Here is a 22,865-nt window from a genome sequence, read left to right as displayed (position 1 = left end):
GATTTGTCTCCCCATCCGATCAGGTAGACTCTGATGGCTGTGGAGACTGGTTCCACGCCTAGTCATGCTGACGGGAAGTTTGGGTCTGGTTTAACTGGAGGGTCGGCTTCCTGTTTCAAGGGTTGTGGGGGCGTGGTGGCCTGACGCACCGCTTCTGTCACCATCTTACGTAAGGCCTCCTCCATCTCTTTCCCCATAATCCCTTCTGCGTGTCGGTTCCACCCTTTTCCATCAGGTTTACCTTTAGGCTTCATGTGATGGTCAGGTCGTCTGTTCGACCGGAAGAGGTCCGGCAACTTTGACTGTGGTTGGTATTCAGTACCAGCCCCCCAGTCCAGCTGACCAAACCTACGTTGTTCCCTGAACCTGTTCTTCACATGGGTTCTGGTTGAAGGCATTTCCTGATCTTCCAACGCAAGACTGTTCCTTTCTGCATGAATCTGTAAAACCCTAGCCTCGCCCTCTGGTCCCTTGGTCGGGCGAGCACGTGTTTCCCACGCCATCTGAGCATATTTGCAGATCTCTTGCATGCTCATGGTCTTGGTTCTGCAATACATAGTAACATTGTATCGCACACTTTCATGAAGGTTGTGGAGGAACAGGGATTTAAAAGCATGTTCCTCCTCAATGCCGGGCGCATTGCGTCCTTGGAAGTAAACAGCTCTCAAGCACCGGTAATACTCCCTGGGTGCTTCGCTTTTCTTTTGCTGGATAGTGAAAGCACCAAGTGTGGCGGAGGCCCGGCCCGTGTACACAGAATATTCTTCCCTTAAACTTTCGCAAAGGGTTGAATGACGGTCTCGGACTGCGGGTGTCAGGCTCTCCATGAAAACATGGATGCTCCTGGATGTTGTCTTCCAGATGAGCTTCAGTTGTTCCCGTGCTGATGGGCAATACAAATCTAGAAGACAGCGTTCAACTTCCCTAAGATAATCATCAATGTTTGATTCTGCATTATTAGGGTCGAAACGCTCTATGTCTTTGGCAAGGGACTCAAGTTGGCGGGTGTGCAATCCACTATCAGGGATTGGTGCCGGTCCATCTGAGTCATCATTGGAGAGTTCACTCCGGCTGCACTCAGGGTGTATAATTGCATCACGCCTCATCCTCGGAGGAGGCAGTGGAGGCTGCTCCCAGTGCAACCGTGGGCCCTGTGCTTCCCTGACTCAGGTCCTGGGCAGCGGTTGAGGGCGGTAGGAACCACCTGAATCCCAGGGGCGGCTTTCCTGCCGCCTTGGCGGAGGTGAGGGATCGTAGACGACCGTACTGCGAGTCAAGTTTGAAGGCTGCTCGCATCTGAGCCGTGAACTATTTACACCTGCTGGGTCCCCAGCCAGGTACCGTTCATGGCTACTGATTGCAGTGGGGTGGGGCACCGCACCACTGAACCTATTCTGACTACTTACACTTGTTCTTGCCTCGGTGGATGTATGGGGAACCCCATTAGCCTGGAAAGGTAATCTCTGGAGAGCAGCTTCTACATCCTCCAGATCTGACATGCAGGTTCTCTCAGGGTTACGCAGGTGTGGCTCACCTCCAAAGGTTTCAACCTGTGAGGTGGGTTTCGGTTCATCCCCCCATTCCTCCAGGGATGGGGGGGTGGCATGGCTACCCTCTATTGCCTCCAATCTATTTCCAACTTCTGTTAGTTCACCTCTAAGGACATCCACCATCTGCAACGTATCATTCAGCTCGAACTGCAGTTTAACGCGCTGGTCAACTTCCAACATTAACTAACCTTCGCTGATATAACAGAGTGAGCTGTCCTAACACATCTGAGACCCGTCTGTCCTTCGGTGGGTTTTTAATGACTTGGAGCAACTCCTGAATCCTGGCTTCACATTGCTCAATGCCATAACCATTGAGACCTTTACACTCCTCTGGGGACAACAGAATCAATGACCCAATCACCTCTTGTGCCTGCATTCAATTCAATTCAAATTCAATTCAAAAATACTTCATTAATCCCAAAAGGATTCCTATGGGGTCCCCCACCATACACACATCTCCAGCTGCAGTCTGGGATGTTCCCTCCATCTTTGGACCAAAATGCACAATGCAAACACACAACACTGTTTATCTATGTACCACCACTAAAGAAATTAGCAGCAATGCAACAGACTGGGTTGTTCAGTGACCAATGATTACTATATTAATTAGCAGCGCACAAACAGGCTAAGCTGTTCAGTGATTAAATGGTAGCTAAATTAATTAGCAGCACAAACAGGCTAAGCTGTTCAGTGATTAAATGATAGCTACATTAATTAGCAGCACAAACAGGCTAAGCTGTTCAGTGATTAAATGATAGCTAAATTAATTAGCAGCACAAACAGGCTAAGCTGTTCAGTGATTAAATGGTAGCTAAATTAATTAGCAGCACAAACAGGCTAAGCTGTTCAGTGATTAAATGATAGCTACATTAATTAGCAGCACAAACAGGCTAAGCTGTTCAGTGATTAAATGATAGTTAAATTAATTAGCAGCACACAACATGCTAAGCTGTTCAGTGATTATATGATTGCTAAATTAATTAGCAACCCACAACAGGCTAAGCTGTTCAGCTAGCTGTCTGATTCATACATGTATCTTCCAGGTGTATGGGTTTGCTTAAAATGGGCACACAGGTTTGACCGTTCAAACAGTGGCTTACCCAAGTCTGTGCTTTAATGGGAGTAATCAAGCAAACACACACAAAAAGGGAAAGAAAGAAGAAGAGAAAGAATTTTGAAATAACCCAAAACCAAGATCAAAATAAAATTTTAAAAATGGGAAACGAAACTAAAACATTCAATGCTGTTTTTAGCTTGAAATAAATGTTAGTGTTCTCTAATATGGATCACCTACCTTCCTGTTAGACAACTAAGTTAGTTTTATGAGTCAGATCAAAACATGCTTCACACAATAAAACCCAGCAAAAACGCTTAAATTTAATCCAAAAGTGGTAATGAATGATCAGTAACTTCAACTTTCAACTTTAAGTTATGCCCTTTTGATCATAGGTGATGGAATTATCTGTCTGTGTTAATGAATTGAGTGATTTAAATCTATGTAGGAAATGCAATTCTCACTAGTGACCACCAGATGGTACCGAGTGCAGGTCTGCGGTTTGGGAAATCCAGCTGCAACTACAATTTTATTAAATGACCACCAGATGTAGGTGTTGTTCTCAGGTAGGTCACAACTGTAATTACGCACAGCGGACACTGTGGGCAGGTCTGCTGCTTATCAGCGCTGATTTTCTGCAGCTGATCCAGCAGGTTGGCCGGCTGGAAATTAACTTTAAATTTTCCACAAATTAAACCAACTTTCACCTTGCATCCACAACAAACACCTCTGACAGATTATTTTATCCTCTGCAGCAGAAATGAGCAAACTCTAGACAAAATATCCCCTAATTCCCAAACGTTCTGTGCGAAACTCAAAAATCTCACAATAAAACGTCTAGATTCAACGGAGATCGCAATTGTTTATTCTGTGCAATAGTGATCTTATGTCTGTCTTTTTAAGGCCCGTCAAGGAAGTTGGAAGTATGATTATTGATTGATTAATCCTTATCAATAATTATAATTAAAAATCATAATTTGACAAAATTTATTTCTTAACCAAAATCCTCATTTATGAATCGAGACCAGAGATGTCTTCTGGTGTTGTAATTGTGGCTCAACGCCTTTGATAATTACAACCGTTAAATACTCAGTTATAATTAATAACTATTACCAGAGATGTCACTGTTTAATTGACCGTTTCTGCCGAAACGTGTGGAACTTCAACTTTATCTTGACTGACAAATCACTCTTACACAAAATAAACCCAGAAACGCCTTCCCTTTATCTATGTGAATATTTATTAAATCACAGCCTGATACAATCCGTTCTTCTGATTTAATAATCTTCACCTACTCAAACATGCAAAGTTCTACACAAAAGGGGTAAAATATCTAACTAAACAAAAATAAAGCAAAACAGCAATGGGTGCGAATGGGATCAACCAGCAGTTATGGCAAAAATGATAATATGACAAAAAGGATATGGTTGTGAGTGGAGGGTGGGGCGCAGCTCCACTGTAACTCAGTTATACTCAGTCATAAAACCTCCCCCAACTCTTGAGCAGACAAAGAGTTATAAAACTTTTGGCAGCAAGCTAGCAAGCAGTGAGGCTGAAGACAAAGAAAGTGGGGAATTTCACCATGAGGTTATTATAACAGTCCAGTCTCACAGCGCATCTGCGCTTGCTCTCAGGTGTTCAACAACCCTGCAAAACACACACAAAGCTGGGGAGGGCAGCGGCTTCCAGGCATCCAACACGGCACATCAAAGTTTCAATAAAAAGGGTTACATGCACATATCATTCAGAACACATTAGATTAAATAGCGAATCTCATCGCACTAAAACCTCCTGTACCCTGCCCAGGCTTTCTAAGGAAGAAATAAAAATAAAGGATGGGTTTTACTTGTTGAAGCCTTCTTTCTCAGCGGAGGTGAGAGCGAATGAAGAGGGGAGTTGGAAGTTACTGTGCGTCCACAGTTAACTTCAGGAAAAGCGGTTGTTGTGGAATTTTCTTATCAAAGTGGGTAGAAGTTGACTCATAACAAGAGAAAATCCGGACTTTGTCTTTATAAGTTTTATTCAAAGGCATTCAGCGTTTGAATGACTCTGTCACCAAGCAAGTCAGTTGAACAGAGCCCCTGAACGCTATTTTCACACAGTATTTATACCAGAACAAGACAGTGTTATCTCAACTGCAAAGAGTCCATGTTCTATGACCCCAACCCTTCTTCAGTTCAACATTGACAAGCTTATCTAGGAACAGACCTAACTGCCCTAACTGACATTGTCCTAAAGATGGGTCTGAACCATTAAACTTCTGATAATGGCTTTACAGCTTACTCCCTAACACAGATGTTCACAGAAGTGAGGTAACCCAAAGGTCACACACTTTGGAACACTTAATAAAAGAATTTCCATCACACTGTCAATCTTCATCCTCTGGCCTCCTTCGCGAAAGGGAAAATATGATCTGACCATCAAAGTCGACTAGGACAAAACAAGGTGGCTCCTTGAAACTCCGTGGTTTTTTAGTTACGTGTTAAACTCACGTCTTCGATCGGCAAAGTGAAATTTCTGGCCTTCTTAGTCCAGGAACCTCTTTTATAAATTCTTCGTTGGCCAACGAGAGAGAATAAATGAAATCCACTCGGGACCGTTCTCCAGATGATGCTTCAGATGTTGGTGACCGTGTCACGATCTCCAGCTGAAGGCGTATGTTCAAACTGGGTGCCTTCATATATAGCGTCCTGTGACGTCAGACTTGGGGCGCCCCGTCATATCAGTCGCAATGTTCGACGGGATATGTAGGAGCGGACTGTCCTGGATACAAAATGGCCGATGCCGTTGGAAAGGCATAGTGACGTCCAACAACGTGCAGATTGTCCAATATTCAGCAAACAAGTGGTCCAACAGCACTGATGAAAACATTCTTTGAATATCACCAACTAAAGTCTATTATTCGGTCCAAATTTAAGATAAAACAAATAAACAGAGAACTTCCTTTAGTAGTAATTAGCTTCGTTAAACTCCACCCTAAAGGTTATTCTCCAAAACCAACAGAAAACCTTAGATTTAACAATCTCATTTCCTATCAATAAATGGGTTTCGGATTTATCCTCCTCGTCCTCGTCGTCTTCCGCTTATCTGGGACCGGGTCGTGGTGGCAGCAGACTCAGCAGAGACACCCAGACGTCCCTCTCCCCAGACACCTCCTCCAGCTCCTCCGGGGGGAGCCTAAGGCGTTCCCAGTCCAGCCGAGAGACATAGTCCTTCCAGCGTGTCCTGGGCCATCCCCTGGGCCTCCCCCTGGTGGGACGTGCCTGGAACACCTCCCGAGCCAACTGGCTCCTCTCGATGTGGAGGAGCAGCTCTACTCCAAGCCCCTCCCGGATGGCCGAGCTCCTCACCCCATCTCTAAGGGAGATGGGGCACAGTGCCCCCATTAATGCGGCAGCCACACCGATCCGTCTATCTCCCGCTCCATTCTTCCCTCACTCGTGAACAAGACCCTGAGATACTTGAACTCCTTCACTTGAGGCAGGAACTCCCCTCCAACCTGAAGAGGACAAGCCACCCTTTTCCGGTCGAGTGCCGTGGCCTCTGACTTGGAGGAGCTGATCTTCATCCCAGCCGCTTCGCACTCGGCTGCGAACCGCTACAACGCATGCTGTAGGTCTTGGCTAGAGGGGACCAGCTGGACCACGTCATCGGCAAAAAGAAGAGATGAAATCCACTGGTCCCCAAACCAGACCCCTTCCAGCCCTTGGCTGCGTCTAGAAATCCTGTCCATAAAAGTTATGAACAGGACCGGTGACAAAGGGCAGCTCTGCCGGAGTCCAACATGCACTGGGAACAGGTCCAACTTAGTGCCGGCAATGCGGACCAAACTCCTGCTCTACTTGTACAGGGACCGGATGGCCCCTAATAAAGGGCCCCCGATTCCATACTCCTGGAGCACCCCCCACAGGGCATCCCGAGGGACACAGTCGAATGCTTTCTCCAGGTCCACAAAACACATGTGAACCGGTTGGGCAAACTCCCATGAACCCTCGAGTACCCTGTAGATGGTATAGAGCTGGTCCAATGTCCCATGGCTGGGACGAAAACCACACTGCTCCTCCTGAAGCCAAGGTTCAATTATCGGCCAGACTCTCCTCTCCAATACCCTGGCGTAGGCCTTACCAGGGAGGCTGAGGAGTGTGATCCCCCTGTAGCTGGAACACACCCTCCGGTCCCCCTTCTTATGAATGCGGACCGATAGGACTCCTTCTTCAGCTTCTTATGAATGGGGACCACCAGCCCAGTCTGTCAGTCCAGAGGTACTGTCCCCGACCACCATGCAACGTTGAAGAGGCTTGTCAACCATGACAGCCCCACAACATCCAGAGACTTGAGGTACTCAGGGCGGATCTCATCCACCCCCGAAGCCTTGCCACCGTGAAGCTTTTTAACCACCTCGGTGACTTCAGCCTGGGTGATGAAAGAGTCCAACCCCAAGTCCCCAGCCTCTGTTTCCACCAGGGAATGCGTGATGGCAGGATTGAGGAGATCCTCGAAGTACTCCTTCCACCGCCTGATAATGTTCCCAGTTGAGGTCAGCAGCCTCCCACCCCCACTATAAACAGTGTTGGCGAAGCATTGCTTCCCCCTCCTGAGGTGCCAGACGGTTTGCCAGAATCGCTTCGAGGCCAACCGGTAGTCCTTCTCCATGGCCTCACCGAACTCCTCCCAGGCCCGAGTTTTTGCCTCTGCCACCGCCCGGGCCGCAGCACGCTTGGCCCCACGGTACCCGTCAGCCGCCTCAGGAGTCCCACAAGCCAGCCACAGCTGATAGGACTCCTTCTTCAGCTTGACAGCGGTGTCCACCACCGGGTTCTGGAATTGCCACCACGACAGGCACCGCAGACCTTACGGCCACAGCTATGGGCAGCAGCATCAACAATAGATGTGGAGAACATGGTCCACTCGGACTCTATGTCTCCAACATCCTCCGGAATCTGGTCCAAGCTCTCCCGGACGTGGGAGTTGAATACATCCCTGGCCGAGGGCTCCGCCAGGCGTTCCCAGCAGACTCTCACTATGCGCTTGGGCCTGCCAAGTCTGTCCGGCTTTCTCCTCTTCCAGCGGATCCAACTCATCACCAGGTGGTGATCAGTGGACAGCTTAACCCATCTCTTCACCCGAATGTCCAAAACATGTGGCCGAAGGTCTGATGATACGACAACAAAGTCGATCATTGATCTCCTGCCTAGGGTGTCCCAGTGCCAAGTGCACTGATGGACACCCTTATGTTTGAACATGGTGTTCATTATGGACAATCCGTGACGAACACAGAAGTCCAATAATAAAACACCACTCGCATTCAGATTGGGGAGGCCATTCCTTCCAATCACGCCTCTCCAGGTGTCACTGTCGTTTCCCACGTGGGCGTTGAAGACCTCCAGCAGAATAATGGAGTCCCCGGGAGGGGCACTATCCAGCACCCCCAACAGGGACACCAAGAACGGCGGGTACTCCGCACTACTGCTCGGCCCGTAGGCCGAAACGACAGTCAGAGACCTATCCCCAACCCGAAGGGATGCGATCGTCTCATCCACTGGGGTAAACCTCAATACGAGACGGCTGAGCTGGGGGGCAACAAGCAAACCCACACCAGCCCGCCGGCTCATCCCGTGGGCCACTCCAGAATAGAAGAGAGTCCAACCCCTCTCAAGGAGATGGGTTCCAGAGCCCATGCTGTGCGTGGAGGTGAGCCCGACTATTTCTAGTCGGGCTCACTATTTCAGCTGCTCTCTGGGTGCTCCCTTGTAGTGTTCTTGGTGATATCTGGGAGATCCTTGGCCTCGGCTGCCACTGGGCTGCTGTGTGTGCTGGCTGGACAAGAGAGGGCCAGTTGGGAAACTGGCTCCCAAGGGGGGATTTATACTGGTGCCTTAGCACCCACCCTTTTTCGCCTCATTTATGCAACACCATACAGTAGCATGGTGTTGGGGTGTGGGATGATGAGCCTTGTGGGCAAGGGGGAGCACCAAGCAGTGCCCCCCTTTGCTTTGGCCCCGTCCTGCACTTCAATTGATACACCGGAGACAGTTGGGGTTTGTTGCGGGCCTTGGGCCAGCGCCAGTACCGGTTTCCAGGCTTGGCTGCCTAGGACTGCTGTGGCCTTCTGGAAGCAGGTCTACTTACCCTTTGCTACTTAGGTGCTGTGGATTTCGGGCCCTCTATTGTTCTCGGCCACACTTACAAAGGTACACTTCTACATGACAAACTTGCACTCACATACACCCACTCAACACAAATACACTTATTTCTACACATTGGCTCACCCTCACGCACACTTCGCACCCACACAATTACTCCAAATAGTTGAAGGTCATATAAACACAGATTACTATAACATCAATGTGGCCAGCCTACTTTGATGCTGAATTGAATCCATAATTAAAAAAGTTAATCATGCGATTAGTGTCTTGAGATATTTTTTAACTGCCCTGGCAAATGTCGGCAGTCATTTATGGTATGTCTAAAACTGTGTGACAGGACACGTTAAACAAAATCTGGAGAAATGTAGCATGGGCTACCCCTTTACTATGATGCCTCTAAATAAAATCCAGTACAGCCAGGTGTCTTCATAATTCACCAATTGATAAATGGAGTCAAGCTGTGCTTAAATTGAGTTTAAATGCAGCTGTTTCTTGAAGGCTATATAGGTTGGTTTCGACAAATTAGAGAACAAACAGCAAGACCAAGGAACACAGCACACAGGTCGGGGAGAAAGTAGTGGAGAGGTTTAAAGCAGGGTTAGGTTCTAAAACAGTATCCCAAGCTTTGAACATCTCAAAGAGCTCTGTACAACCCATCATCTGGACATGGAAAGAGGATGAACCAATTGAAGACCTACCATGACATGGATGTCCACGTAAGGCTAGGCAAGCAGAGCAATTATCAGGGAAGTAATTGACAGGGCCATGGTGATACTCAAGGAGCTGCAGAGCTGCACTGCAAAGGTGGGAGACTTGTAGTTGCAGGATAACTATTAGTTGAGCACTTCACAGATCTGGCCTTTATGGAAGAGTGGCAAGAAGAAAACCATTGCTGAAAGGAAGGTAGGACCATACCTGTTTGTAGTTGTTGACAAATCATCCAAGGGACAAAGCAAAAAGAATAAATAAATAAAAATGCCATTGCACATCACCATAAACACACCGCATTCCCATTGTGAAACAGGGTAGTGATAGCATCATGCTGTTGGATGCTTTTCTTCAGCAGAGACAGGGAACCTGCACAAAGTTGATCGGAAAATGGATAGAGCTAAATCCAGCACAATCCTGGAATCAAACCTGTTGGAGGCTGCAGAAGACCTGAGACTAGGGTGGAGGTTCACCTTCCAGCAGGACAACCACTCTAAACATACAGCTAGAGCTACTATGGAATAGTTTAGATCAAAGCATATTCACATCTTACAATGGCCTTGTCAAAGTCCAGACCTATTTCAAACTGACAATCTGTAGACCAACATTTCATTATGTATGTGAAACTGGTCCACCAAAAGGCTTGCAGCGTTCATTGCAGCATGTAATTATATTACAAATTAAACTGTATTTAGTGAGGCTGAATACAACTTTTCAGATTTGTAAAAAATGTATTAGTGATGTATCAGTTATAAACTGTGTGTTGGTCTGTCACATAAAATCACATAAAATAAAAATGACATATGTGGTTGGAATATAAGAAAGAGTAAAAATTAATATGGGTGTGTTTAGATATGCAAGGAGCTGGACTCATTAAGTAAACATGTTGAGTTGTGGAGTATAAATAATCAGGAGGCAAATAAATCGAAAACAAAAGTGACTCACAAGTTTGCCAGAACTTGAAGTTGGGTTTTGCAGCTATGTTTGAGACACAGCAGTTTTATCTCTTAAAATACGTATCACAAACTCATTATATTTAACAGTGCAGTGTTAAAGTCCTCAGTACTCAGTACTGAGGACTAAAGTACTCAGAAGAGATTACACTGCAATGATCCACACACACACACACACACACACACACACACACACACACACGCCCATACAAAATATAAATGCAGCAGTGTTTTGCCGAAACCACCTTCTGTCTCCTTCTTCTTCTCAGCATCGTACTCACCCCATGGCTGTGGACAGAAGTCGTTGTGGCTTTACCAAGGGGATTTTCCTCCTGAGAGATCTCCTTAATGTTCTCACTGACTGTGGTTCTAATAATGATCCCAACTCTGCTTACCAATAGCACATTTTAATTATTTAGTGTACCCGTTGAAGTTCCAAAACAGGACACAACCAGAGTCATATGCTGGGAGCCTACCAGCCTGTGATGTCACACCTCTGTCCCCTTTAATAATCCCTGTTTTTTTTCTCGTCTCTCCTCCTCCTTTGTAGCTGGGAGACTGCAGACCTCCTGGGAGGCTGTCCACTTTCAAACCCCTTCCTACCCTTCTTCTTGTCAAGAACTGGGATATCTATGGATTTTTTGACAAACTGACATATATATATATATATATATATATATGTCAGTTTGTCAAAAAATCCATAGATATGCACATAAATATATATATTTATGTGCATATTTATGCATATATATGTATATATGTATATATATATAAATATATATATATATATATATATATAAATATATATATATATATATATATATATATATATATATATATACATACACATACATATATATGTTAGGAATAATTTTTGAATAACTTTAATTAATATGCTTATAGCTGTTTTTTCCCATTTATACCATGGTGAAGTAAAGTATAAGTTCTAATGTTTCCCTTCTGTTATAATAGGATAAGAATGCTCATAAACATACAGTACAAGGATAAATGGCCCAAGGATTGTCATAAATGACCTGAGGCCGGGGCACTGGGTTTGATAGTGGAGCAGCCGGTATAACTGGGTTGATTAAAAAGCTACAGCACACTTAGATTAAGGATGGACACCCGCTACTACACAATCTAACAGATACATACCACAATGGTGACACATAGTCTTCTGATAATCACTGAGGGAGTGCACATCCATTGCATTGGAGTGCCAGATACAAAACTACATGTGACCTTCTATGGAGGCTCTTCGTCATCCTCTATCAGACTGCGACAGTACGAGACAGGAGCCTCTGCGCTGATCTCTGTAATCATTCCTCTGCCTTAACTCCTCCGGACCAAGTACTGGAGGAGCTCCGAGGTGTCTGACCGCCAGCAGGGTGCGGTAGCTCGGACACATATACAGGTAAACCATGTGAACCGAACTGGTCTCCATGTCTCCAACATTAAAATAATGTTTTATATTTAAATTAGTTTAAAACTAATTTGGCCTAATTTTTTAATTCCTGAAGATAAATCTTGGATCTCAAACAATAATTTCTACATTGAACTGTCATATCATTGCATCATTTTATTAGTGGTGGTTTTCAATAATTTTTATTAGTTCCCTTGTTCCTTTATTAGTTCCCAATAGTATCTCCTTGCTAGTAATAATAAACTCTGCTATCTAAGCAAATATTCAGATGCCTTGACTCAATACAGTTTCTTTTGAGTAAGCAATAGTTTGAGACTTGATTGAACTTTACAGGTAATCTCACTGTCCAACCAAATTTCGCTGCACATCTGTATCTGGATGCTGTGTTTTGTGTTTTGTACAATTCAAAACCTGATTTAACTTTACAGTTAATGTCACAATTTAGCCTAAGATTTCATGGATATATACAGGGGTTGGACAATGAAACTGAAACACCTGTCATTTTAGTGTGGGAGGTTTCATGGCTAAATTGGACCAGCCTGGTAGCCAGTCTTCATTGATTGCACATTGCACCAGTAAGAGCAGAGTGTGAAGGTTCAATTAGCAGGGTAAGAGCACAGTTTTGCTCAAAATATTGAAATGCACACAACATTATGGGTGACATACCAGAGTTCAAAAGAGGACAAATTGTTGGTGCATGTCTTGCTGGCGCATCTGTGACCAAGACAGCAAGTCTTTGTGATGTATCAAGAGCCACGGTATCCAGGGTAATGTCAGCATACCACCAAGAAGGACGAACCACATCTAACAGGATTAACTGTGGACGCAAGAGGAAGCTGTCTGAAAGGGATGTTCGGGTGCTAACCCGGATTGTATCCAAAAAACATAAAACCACGGCTGCCCAAATCACGGCAGAATTAAATGTGCACCTCAACTCTCCTGTTTCCACCAGAACTGTCTGTCAGGAGCTCCACAGGGTCAATATACACGGCTGGGCTGCTATAGCCAAACCTTTGGTCACTCATGCCAATGCCAAACGTCAGTTTCAATGGTGCAAGGAGCGCAAATCTTGGGCTGTGGACATTGTGAAACATGTAATGTTCTCTGATGAGTCCACCTTTACTGTTTTCCCCACATCCGGGAGAGTTACGGTGTGGAGAAGCCCCAAAGAAGCGTACCACCCAGACTGTTGCATGCCCAGAGTGAAGCATGGGGGTGGATCAGTGATGGTTTGGGCTGCCATATCATGACATTCCCTTGGCCCAATACTTGTGCTAGATGGGCGCGTCACTGCCAAGAACTACCGAACCATTCTTGAGGACCATGTGCATCCAATGGTTCAAACATTGTATCCTGAAGGCGGTGCCGTGTATCAGGATAACAATGCACCAATACACACAGCAAGACAGGTGAAAGATTGGTTTGATGAACATGAAAGTGAAGTTGAACATCTCCCATGGCCTGCACAGTCACCAGATCTAAATATTATTGAGCCACTTTGGGGGGTTTTGGAGGAGCGAGTCAGGAAACGTTTTCCTCCACCAGTATCACGTAGTGACCTGGCCACTATCCTGCAAGAAGAATGGCTTAAAATCCCTCTGACCACTGTGCAGGACTTGTATATGTCATTCCCAAGACAAATTGTATTGGCCGCAAAAGGAGGCCCTACACCATACTAATAAATTATTGTGGTCTAAAACCAGGTGTTTCAGTTTCATTCTCCAACCCCTGTATGTATACATGTACAAGAAGAGGGAAGGCAGGTTGTGATAATGCAATATGTCCATTCATATCCAGCAGAGTAGCCGACTACTCTGGCTGTGAGGTGTTCATTGAATTCATCAGAGGACAGTTTCCATTGATTATTTTGTTTTGTGGGTTTACAAGCATAGTTTTTCATAGATATTCTTTTTTGCACATTGGTTTTTATAGTTTGTGATAGAACATATATTTTTTTCAATAAAATTCCTCCAGTTGGAGACAAAAGGATACAATTTAGTTTAATTTCTTTGTATTATATTGATTCATGCTGTGCAAAATGGTACATTTTGATGATACACATGATAAACATCATGACCATAGGCTATTTCATATATAGAATGAGTCCTACAATGGAAGCATTTTTATTTGACCAGATTCCCTTTTATAAAGGTTAAAAAACACCTTTGGCACAGTTTTGACACATTTGGCAAAATTGTGCCAAAATGCCAGCTTTGCCTGGCACATTGCCCACTAAAACCTTTGTGGAACAAATATGCTTCAACTGATCCAGTCCAAATATGCTGCAGTTATAGTCAAGATGTTTATGAAACTTTGAAAGAATAACATATATATTCACACATATGGCTTAATATTTTGTTGCAGGACCGTTAAAGCTTTTTTATGAGCAGATCTTCCCATGTCTTAAATGGCCTTTTTTATATATGAAAATGATATAACTCAACAAAAACTAATTTAGAACAACCAAACCTATGATCAAAATGTCAACCATTTTTGATGATGAATAAAAATGAGATGAAAATATTAGAGGGAGATTAAATCATTAGATACCTAATTCTATTCATGTGGAAAGATGATCTGGAATACTAGCCAATGTGAAGTACATTTCCAGAGCACTAGAAAGTAAATGCATCCAAGTGGAAGCTTTGTCTCTCTGTCTGAGACCCACGGTCTTTAGCGAGATGCTGCTGGAGCTGTTTAAAGGCTTCAGTCCAACAGATCCTGGCCTCCTTCGGTAAAAGGTCCTTAGGAATTCTGCTCTGCTATCTTTTCAGATTTCCTGTCAGCTTCATTTGCATGAAGACGTTGGTAGCTATCAGCTCCAGGTACTTTGTTTTGTATCTTCTTTGCTGTCATGTTTCAAAGTCCCACAAATCATGACAGCTGCTGTGTGATGTTACAGGGGTTCCCCCACAATAAACTAATTTAAAGTCAGAAATTGAACGAAATATTTAAAAATTGTAGGTTTTAATAATTCCTCTCTGTGTGTCTTGTCAATAAGTCACAGAAGACCACAGACAATCCTGGACAACAGAATGCACAGAAAGACACAAACGTTCGTTTCCTGTCTGGCAGAGTAGCACTCAGAATTGGTGTCAAGTGCCAAGAAAAAGCTCATATTTACTTTCACAAGTCGAGCATTAAAGCTATGGCTATAATGATCCGCTTGATCTAAAAAACATTATTTGAAATTGCTTTGGAATTATTTCAAATGCAATGGACACTGAGACGGAAACAAAAGGAAAAAAAGAAGCAATAAAGGGAGATAGGTGGGGAAAAAGGTAAAAGGGAGAGAAGAAGAAAAGAATAGAGGAAAGAAAGAAGGATAAAAAGAATACAAGATAACACCATAAAACATGGTTTGCCAAACATTTTTTGGAGTGACCCATATTTTGAAAAAGATGAAATATTGTGACTCTATTTGAATGACACTTTATTTGCTGAAAAGAAACTAATTGTGCTTTAAAATACATTTTATCTCAAACATTTTTGTATCATTTCAGCATTCTGTTGGTTAATTCAATTACAAATAAAATCTAAATATATTTTTATTTAAATTTAGATACACTTTTTCACTTAATTGGTTTCCTTATTTTTGTGATTATTTAAATTGTAGATTCTCACCAAAGGCAACAAAACTGTGAATGAACACACATGGAATTATATAGTATACAAAAAGTTTAAAATAACTCTAAACAAAAACTCATGGAGAAATAACTCTCCATGAGCTTCATGAGGTGGTCATCTGAAATAGTTTTCCAAGCAGTCCTTAAAGAACTTCCCAGAGGGTCATTAAGAGATGGCCAAAGGTTAATATTTCATTATAGCATTACAGCAAAGGGTGGCTACTTTAAGGAATTCAAAATATAAAACATAATTAAAGTTATTTTACAATTATCTGTTTGCTATATAATTCCATATGTGTTCATTCACAGTTTTGATGCCTTCAGTGAGAATCTACGTGCAATCTAAATAGTCATAAACATAAAGAAAACCATTAAATGAGAAAGTGTTTCTAAAACTTGTGACTTGTAGTGGATATTTGAATGCACTTATTGGAAACAATGCACACATTAAATCTATTTAAACCAAACATTTCAGAAAAAGGCAGATAAATAATCAGCTCTTAGTTTTTCTTTCTACAATAACAACAAATAAATGTAACCTTGGATAATCTGAGATTTCCAAAGCCAGAACAATCAAAACATACAGTATATGCATTAAAAACATGTTTTGAACACAGTATGGTGCCAACCATATAATAGGTTGGCACATAAACATCAATGAAAAAAATAATAAATATAGCTTTTAACTAAAGATTTTCTCTTTTCTTTGCCAATGTGATGGATGGGCCTGCTTGTTTTTCAGTGTTGCAGTCCAGTCTGGCGTACAAGAGGACAATGCAACACGCATTTTTGGTGCGGCATTCAGTCTATTTCAGTGTTTTGTTTTTATTTTTGTCAGACTCCAACTTTGCATTTGTATGTCGTTGTGAAAGGAATGAGAAGTAGAATGATTGCCATACTTCAGAGTTTATTCAAATGAGATGCTTATCCAAAACGAGGATAATTGCATGCATCCATGTCTTCTCTTTAGCATTGAATCACTGCTCAGTTGTAACATCTCAGTTTCTTCTTAAAGAGTTAGTCTGAAGTTCAGCAGAGATTCTGAACTTTTAAAGGCAAAGGAATTTTAAATCAACCCCTTTCCACTCAACAAGTCATATCTCTCTTTTGGAAAGTAACGATCAAAACTATCAATAAGTGCAACAAGGTGTGTTACAGTAAGTTCAGTCAGACGTTTTACATGTGTGGCAGTGACATAGTTTTCTTCGACACATTTGAAAACACATTTGAAAACATGCAAAGGCTTGGTTTTGGACCTTTGAGGCATGCAAGCTACAACATCAGGGACTTCTGAAAAGTCAAAACAGGTTTCCAGTTGCAGAAAATGTCATCATGCTCTCCTTGCAGTTTTTAGCTCAGCTCATTGAACAATGAAAACATATCTGCCAGATATGACAATGCAAAAACCCATTCATCAGTAAACAGCTCAGCAAGTGGGGACTTCTTCTCAAGAATGATCATATGAATTTTATTTCTCAGTTCATATACTCTGGTCAGAACTCTTCCTTTGGAAAGCCAGCACACTTCAGTGTGAAACAGTAGGTGTGTGTTCTCTGCCCTCATGTCGCTGCACTAAATAAAGTTTACAATGCAAACTACTTCTTGCATTGTTTTACTGAGATCAGCAGGCATTCCTTTGCGTGCCAATGCATGTCGATGAAAAAAGCAGTGATTCCACATTAATGTTCTTGCCAGCTGCTTCTTTAATTTTTTCATGACAGCTGTTTTTGCATGTCATATTTGCAGCTCTATCAGTGGTTATGCCTTTACAGCGTCTCCAGTCCAGGCCACACTTTGTCACCACAGTTGTTTAATACAGAAAGTATTTGCTCATCTGTTGTCCCAGTAGGAATAGTTCATTAATCTGCAGTAATTTATATTTAATATATTAAAACATATTATCGATAATTGTAATAACCATGTGTATTGCAGCAGGCGGGATACATTGTGTGGATTTTTTTCTGTCGCCACACAGTAAGAAACCATGTATGATGCAAACTGAGCTTTGTCATTTAATGTCACATTTTTATGAAGAAGCTCAGCAGAAGATTTAATCTCCTGTGCCTTTCTTTCAAAGAAATCCAGCAGTTTTAAACTCTCATTCGCAATTTTCTGGTGGCATATTACACACATAGGTTGTGCTTCTTGATTTGAGTTGGAATAATTCATAAACCCATAGCTTAAGAAATAGTCTTTATATGGCCTTGACCTGGATTTTCTTTTCTTGGCAGCTGGTTCTTTGACTCTGTTCTCACCGCTCTCAGGCTGTTGGCCTTTGACGGGGGGATCTTCAGCACATGCATAATGGCAGCTCTCACTAGCTTCGTTAATATTTTTGTTGGTGTCTTATTAGATAGCCTTACAATTTTTATTTTGAATTGATCTTTAGCCTCTGTAGTCTGGCATCCATAATTTCTTGCTTGGTCTTTCGATGTGTCTTTCTTTTTTATTAACCAAGCATTTATTTCTACCCCTTGGTGACTGAGTTCTAATTTGGAGGATTTGCTCTATAAATGGGCGCGATGACCGCAGTGAAAAAAAGCAATGCTGCATGTATATGTGTCAGAATCTACCATTTTGGGTTTTGTGTTTGTATACTTTTCTAGTTAGGTTGTTCTCATGTGCTTTTTGTTTAGTAGTTATATTCATTTGTGTTTATTCTCTGGCTAGGTTCTTATATTTGGTTTCCCAGTAGTTCTGTGCTCCTTAGTTTTATTAGTTAGTTTTCCTTCATGCTTAGTGTTATTTTCTCCCAGGTTAGTTATTATAGTATAGCTCTGTTGGTTAGTCCCTCATGTTTCAGTTCCTGTCTGGTAATCAACTATATTCTCAGTTCCCTACACCTGGTCTTCTTTCTAATTACCTGTGTTGTGATTATGAATATGAATATATTATTTAATATTAATAATTTAATATTTTATTAAATAATATTTCGGTCTGTTAAGGGTTGTCCTATGAGTACCAGCCCAATAAGGCGGTGGTATTAGGACAAAATTGAAAGGGATGAGCCGAGCTCTGAGATTATTCTTAAAATACAATACAATACTCTGCATCGTAGAGATAGGGTCTCTGCTGGGAACTCTCTGGAACACAGTTTGCTTCTGTAGACCTCAGAGACAAAGTCAAGCAACGCTTGTACCTTAATTACCCCGGTTCATGAATGAATACAATTAATACCGGATACACAAACAGCAATTCATTCCTACTTAACTTAGTGCATATGATCACGGGATCGTGTGACACTCTTGGATTCAGTTTGAAGAGTTATGTCTGTTTGCCCGCAAAGAGACATTAGCACGCTGTGTCCCCCCGTCCAGTTCCTCTGGGGACCTGCGTGGAAGAGGTCTGTTTGTTTCAAAAGCAGGGTTTTTATTCGGACAGTGACGTCACTGGAAGTCCGCTGTCACCCCGTTTCTGGCTGTGCTGGAAGTAGGTTAATGTGATTTATTTTGAAAGTTCCAGAAGAGTTCTTACTGGCCCATCATGTTGTACCCATGGCTGTGGTCCCAACACCTGCCTCTCATTCTCTTGTTTCACCATTCACTTCCCTGTATTTAAGCTTACCGGTTTTCCTTGTTTGCCATCGCCACATCTTTGTATCCTCCTGTCATGCTCCAGCCAGAGACTTGCTATGTTCCTGAGTTCCAGCCTGCTTAGTTCCTGTTCAGCATCATTCTTGTAAGTCTTGTTCGTCTTTGTTTTGGACTTGAACTTCTGGCCTGAGAAAAACCTGCATTTCAAGTCTGCGAATAAACCACATCACAACCTATCATGTGGCTCCCGAGTGTCTCCCTACATCCTGATCTGACTCCATTACCACAAACCCTGACAATATGATCCTTAAAAAGAGAAGCAAGATTCAATCAGCAACCCCTACAGAATCTTAGACGATCCCACTGATGGTCGGGACCCCGCTTTTGGGAATGAGTGCCCTAGAAGACTGTTTCTACACCTGCAGAAACACATGGTCATAAAAATAGAATATCATGAAAAAATGTATTTATTTCCATAATACCATTCAAAAAGTGATACTTATATATTATATTCATTCATTACACACAGACTGATATATTTCAAATGTTAATTTTAATTTTGATGATTATAACTGACAACTAATGACAATCCCAAATTCAGTATCTCAGAAAATTAGAATATTAATTAAGACCAATACAAAAATAGGTTTTTTGGAAATGTTGGCCAACTGAAAAGTATGAACATGAAAAGTATGAGCATGTACTGCACTCAATACTTAGTTGGATTACTGCAGCAATACGGCGTAGCATGGAGTCTATCAGTCTGTGGCACTGCTCAGGTGTTATGAGAGCCCAGGTTGCTCTGATAGTGGCTTTCAGCTCTTCTGAATTGTTGGGTCTGGCATATTGCATCTTCCTCTTCATAATACTCCATAGATTTTCTATGGGGTTAAGGTCAGGCGAGTTTGCAGGCTAATTAAGAACAGGGATACCATTGTCCTTAAACCAGGTACTGGTAGCTTTGGCTCTGTGTGCAGGTGCCCAGTCCTGTTGGAAAATTAAATCTGCATCTCCATAAAGTTGGTCAGCAGCAGGAAGCATGAAGTGCTCTAAAACGTCTTGGTAGATGGCTGCATTGACCTTGGACCTCAGAAAACACAGTGGACCAGCACCATCAGATGACATGGCACCCCAAACCATCACTGACTGTGAAAACTTTACACTGGACCTCAAGCAACGTGGATTCTGTGCCTCTCCTCTTTTCCTCCAGATTCTGGGACCTCGATTTCCAAAAGAAATGCAAAATTGACTTTCATCAAAGAACATAACTTTGGACCACTCAGCAGCAGCCCAGTCCTTTTTGTCTTTAGCCCAGACAAGATGCTTCTGACGCCGTCTCTTGTTCAAGAGTGGCTTGACACAAGGAATGCAACAGCTGAAACCCATGTCTTGCCTACGTCGGTGCGTGGTGGTTCTTGAAGAACTGTCTCCATCTGCAGCCCACTCTTTGTGAATCTCTCCCACATTTTTGAATGGGTTTTGTTTCACAATCCTCTCCAAGGTGCGGTTATCCCTATTGCTGCCTGTTAGGTTAATTGGTCTCTAAATTGCCCATAGGTGTATGAATGAGTGTGTGCATGGTTGTTTGTGTGTTGCCCTGCTATAGACTGGCAACCTGTCCAGACAGGCAACCTGTGGTTTCTCGAAAAAATAAAACATTCATTAATAGCCAAAAAAACGGGTGAATGGTTGACTCAAATGGAAGTATAAAAATGATCAAAAAGTGAATTTTGTATAATCGGTCCCCTTTAAATGAGATTAGCCATTGAGACAACTCAAATGTGCCGAGAGGATAGTCTGAGCTCAGGGAAGACTGACGTTATACCGCTATCTAACAGCTAACATGATGAGCACCCCACAGATGAGTTTCAAAACTTTCCCGGTAACAAATTAATAGCTAACCATGTCATAATTATGCAGAGCATATACGATTTCAGTTTAATGGCACTGCAATGTTACAGTAAGGGACAGTATTACTTTTTAGAGCAAGTAATTTGTTCGAGCTGTTGGCGGTCAGACGTCTCGGAGTTCCTCCGGTCCTTGGTCCCCAGAAGCGATCACACACTCTATCTAACGCTGACTCTTAAAGGAACGACTCAAACAGTTTCTAACTTTTAGCTCCTTTAATCTAAATTAAGGCAGAGGAATGATTACAGAGATCAGCGATGAGGCTCCCGTCTCGGACCACCGCCGTCTTTGAAAGAATGACGAAGAGCCCCGAAACTCTCATTTCAGAATTGAACGTCTTTGGAGCGACTTGTGGTGTGCAGTAACAAACATATACTACACTGTGCTGCACTCACTAGAGGACAACGATATGCTTGACTTGTCAAACATTTTACACATCTTCTGTTGTCACTATGTATTTGTCCCAAGATTATAAGCAAGTCTTGACGTCTTCAGCAGTGGCTGGGATAACCATTCACTCAGAACTGAGGGTAATCTAACACCCAGTCAGTTATGGGAGATGGGAAGCATCCAGCATGCTGTGGCAGAACAAGAAATCACAGAGGTAAAGGGGTTTTTTGTGCTTGCTATTCACATTGGTGTGTATATTTCAAACCAGAAAGGAATTTTATCTGACTATTCAACTACAACAAACCTTCGAATACATCATAGGGATGGCGTCAAAACTGGTTTCCTTGAAAAGCATCTATTATGGTCCTTCACCATAACAATTTGATTTTGCTAAAACTTTCCAAAAACTGCTTTAAGTGAGAATGTATCTCAACCTTGTTTAGACCAATGGTTTTCCATCCTGGTCCTGGTGACCTGCTGTCCTGCATGTTTTTGGTGTTTTCCTCCCTTTACACACCTGTCTTAAATAAATTGGTGATGAAGAGGCATCTGCAGCCCTTGATGGCTGCTGAGAAGGTAGTGCAATCTTTTGATTCTGATGTGCAGGAGCAGATAGAATATGTAGGTTAGTGGGTCAGGAGGACCAGGATGGAAAACCACTGGTTTAGACCATACCTATCTTTTAGGTGCACAGATATATTCATCCCTAGGACAAAAAAAAAACATACAGTGGCTTGCAGAAGTGTTCATACCCCTTGAACTTTTTCACATATTGTCACATTACAACAACAAACAAAAATATTTTATTGGGATTTTATGTGAAAGACCAAAACAAAGTTGGATAAAGGTGTGAACTGGAATAAAAATCAGACATGATTTAAGACATTTTTTTTTACAAATAAAAGACTGAAAAGTGCGTTGTGCAAAAGTATTCAGCCCCCTTTACTCTGAGTGCAACCAATTGCCTTCAGAAGATGCCTGATGATTACTAATGACTAAATAGAGCCCACTTGTGTGTAATCTAATCTCAGTACAAATAAATACAGCTGCTCTGTGATGGCTCAGAGGATGGTTAAGAGAATAATCGGGAGCAATCAGCATCATGAAGTCCAAGGAACACACCATACAGATCAGGGATAAAGCTGTGGAGAAGTTTAAAGCAGGTTTAGGTTCTAAAAAGATTTCCCAAGCTTTGAACATCTCAGGGAGCTCTGTTCAATCCATCATCTGGAAATGGAAAGAGTATGACACAACTGTAAACCTACCAAGACAAGGCTGTCCACCTAAACTTACAAGCCGAACAAGGAGAGAACTGATCAGAGATGTAGCCAAGAGGCCCATGGTGACTCTGGAGTAACTGCAGAGATCCACAGCTCAGGTGGGGGAATCTGTCCACAGGACAACTATTACTCTGCACTGCGCAAATGTGGTCTTTATGGAAAAGTGGCAAGAAGAAAGCCGTTGAAAAAAAATGCTGAGGTTATTGAAAAAACTGGTACATTGGGCCGTTACTAAAATTGAGGATGCAAACGTGGTTGGAAAATTAAACTGTCCTTTGTTTTCCACATTGCTTA

This window comes from Girardinichthys multiradiatus, chromosome 14 (assembly GCF_021462225.1).
Source record: "Girardinichthys multiradiatus isolate DD_20200921_A chromosome 14, DD_fGirMul_XY1, whole genome shotgun sequence".
NCBI lineage: Eukaryota > Metazoa > Chordata > Actinopteri > Cyprinodontiformes > Goodeidae > Girardinichthys > Girardinichthys multiradiatus.
This window is presented reverse-complemented; position numbering follows the sequence as displayed.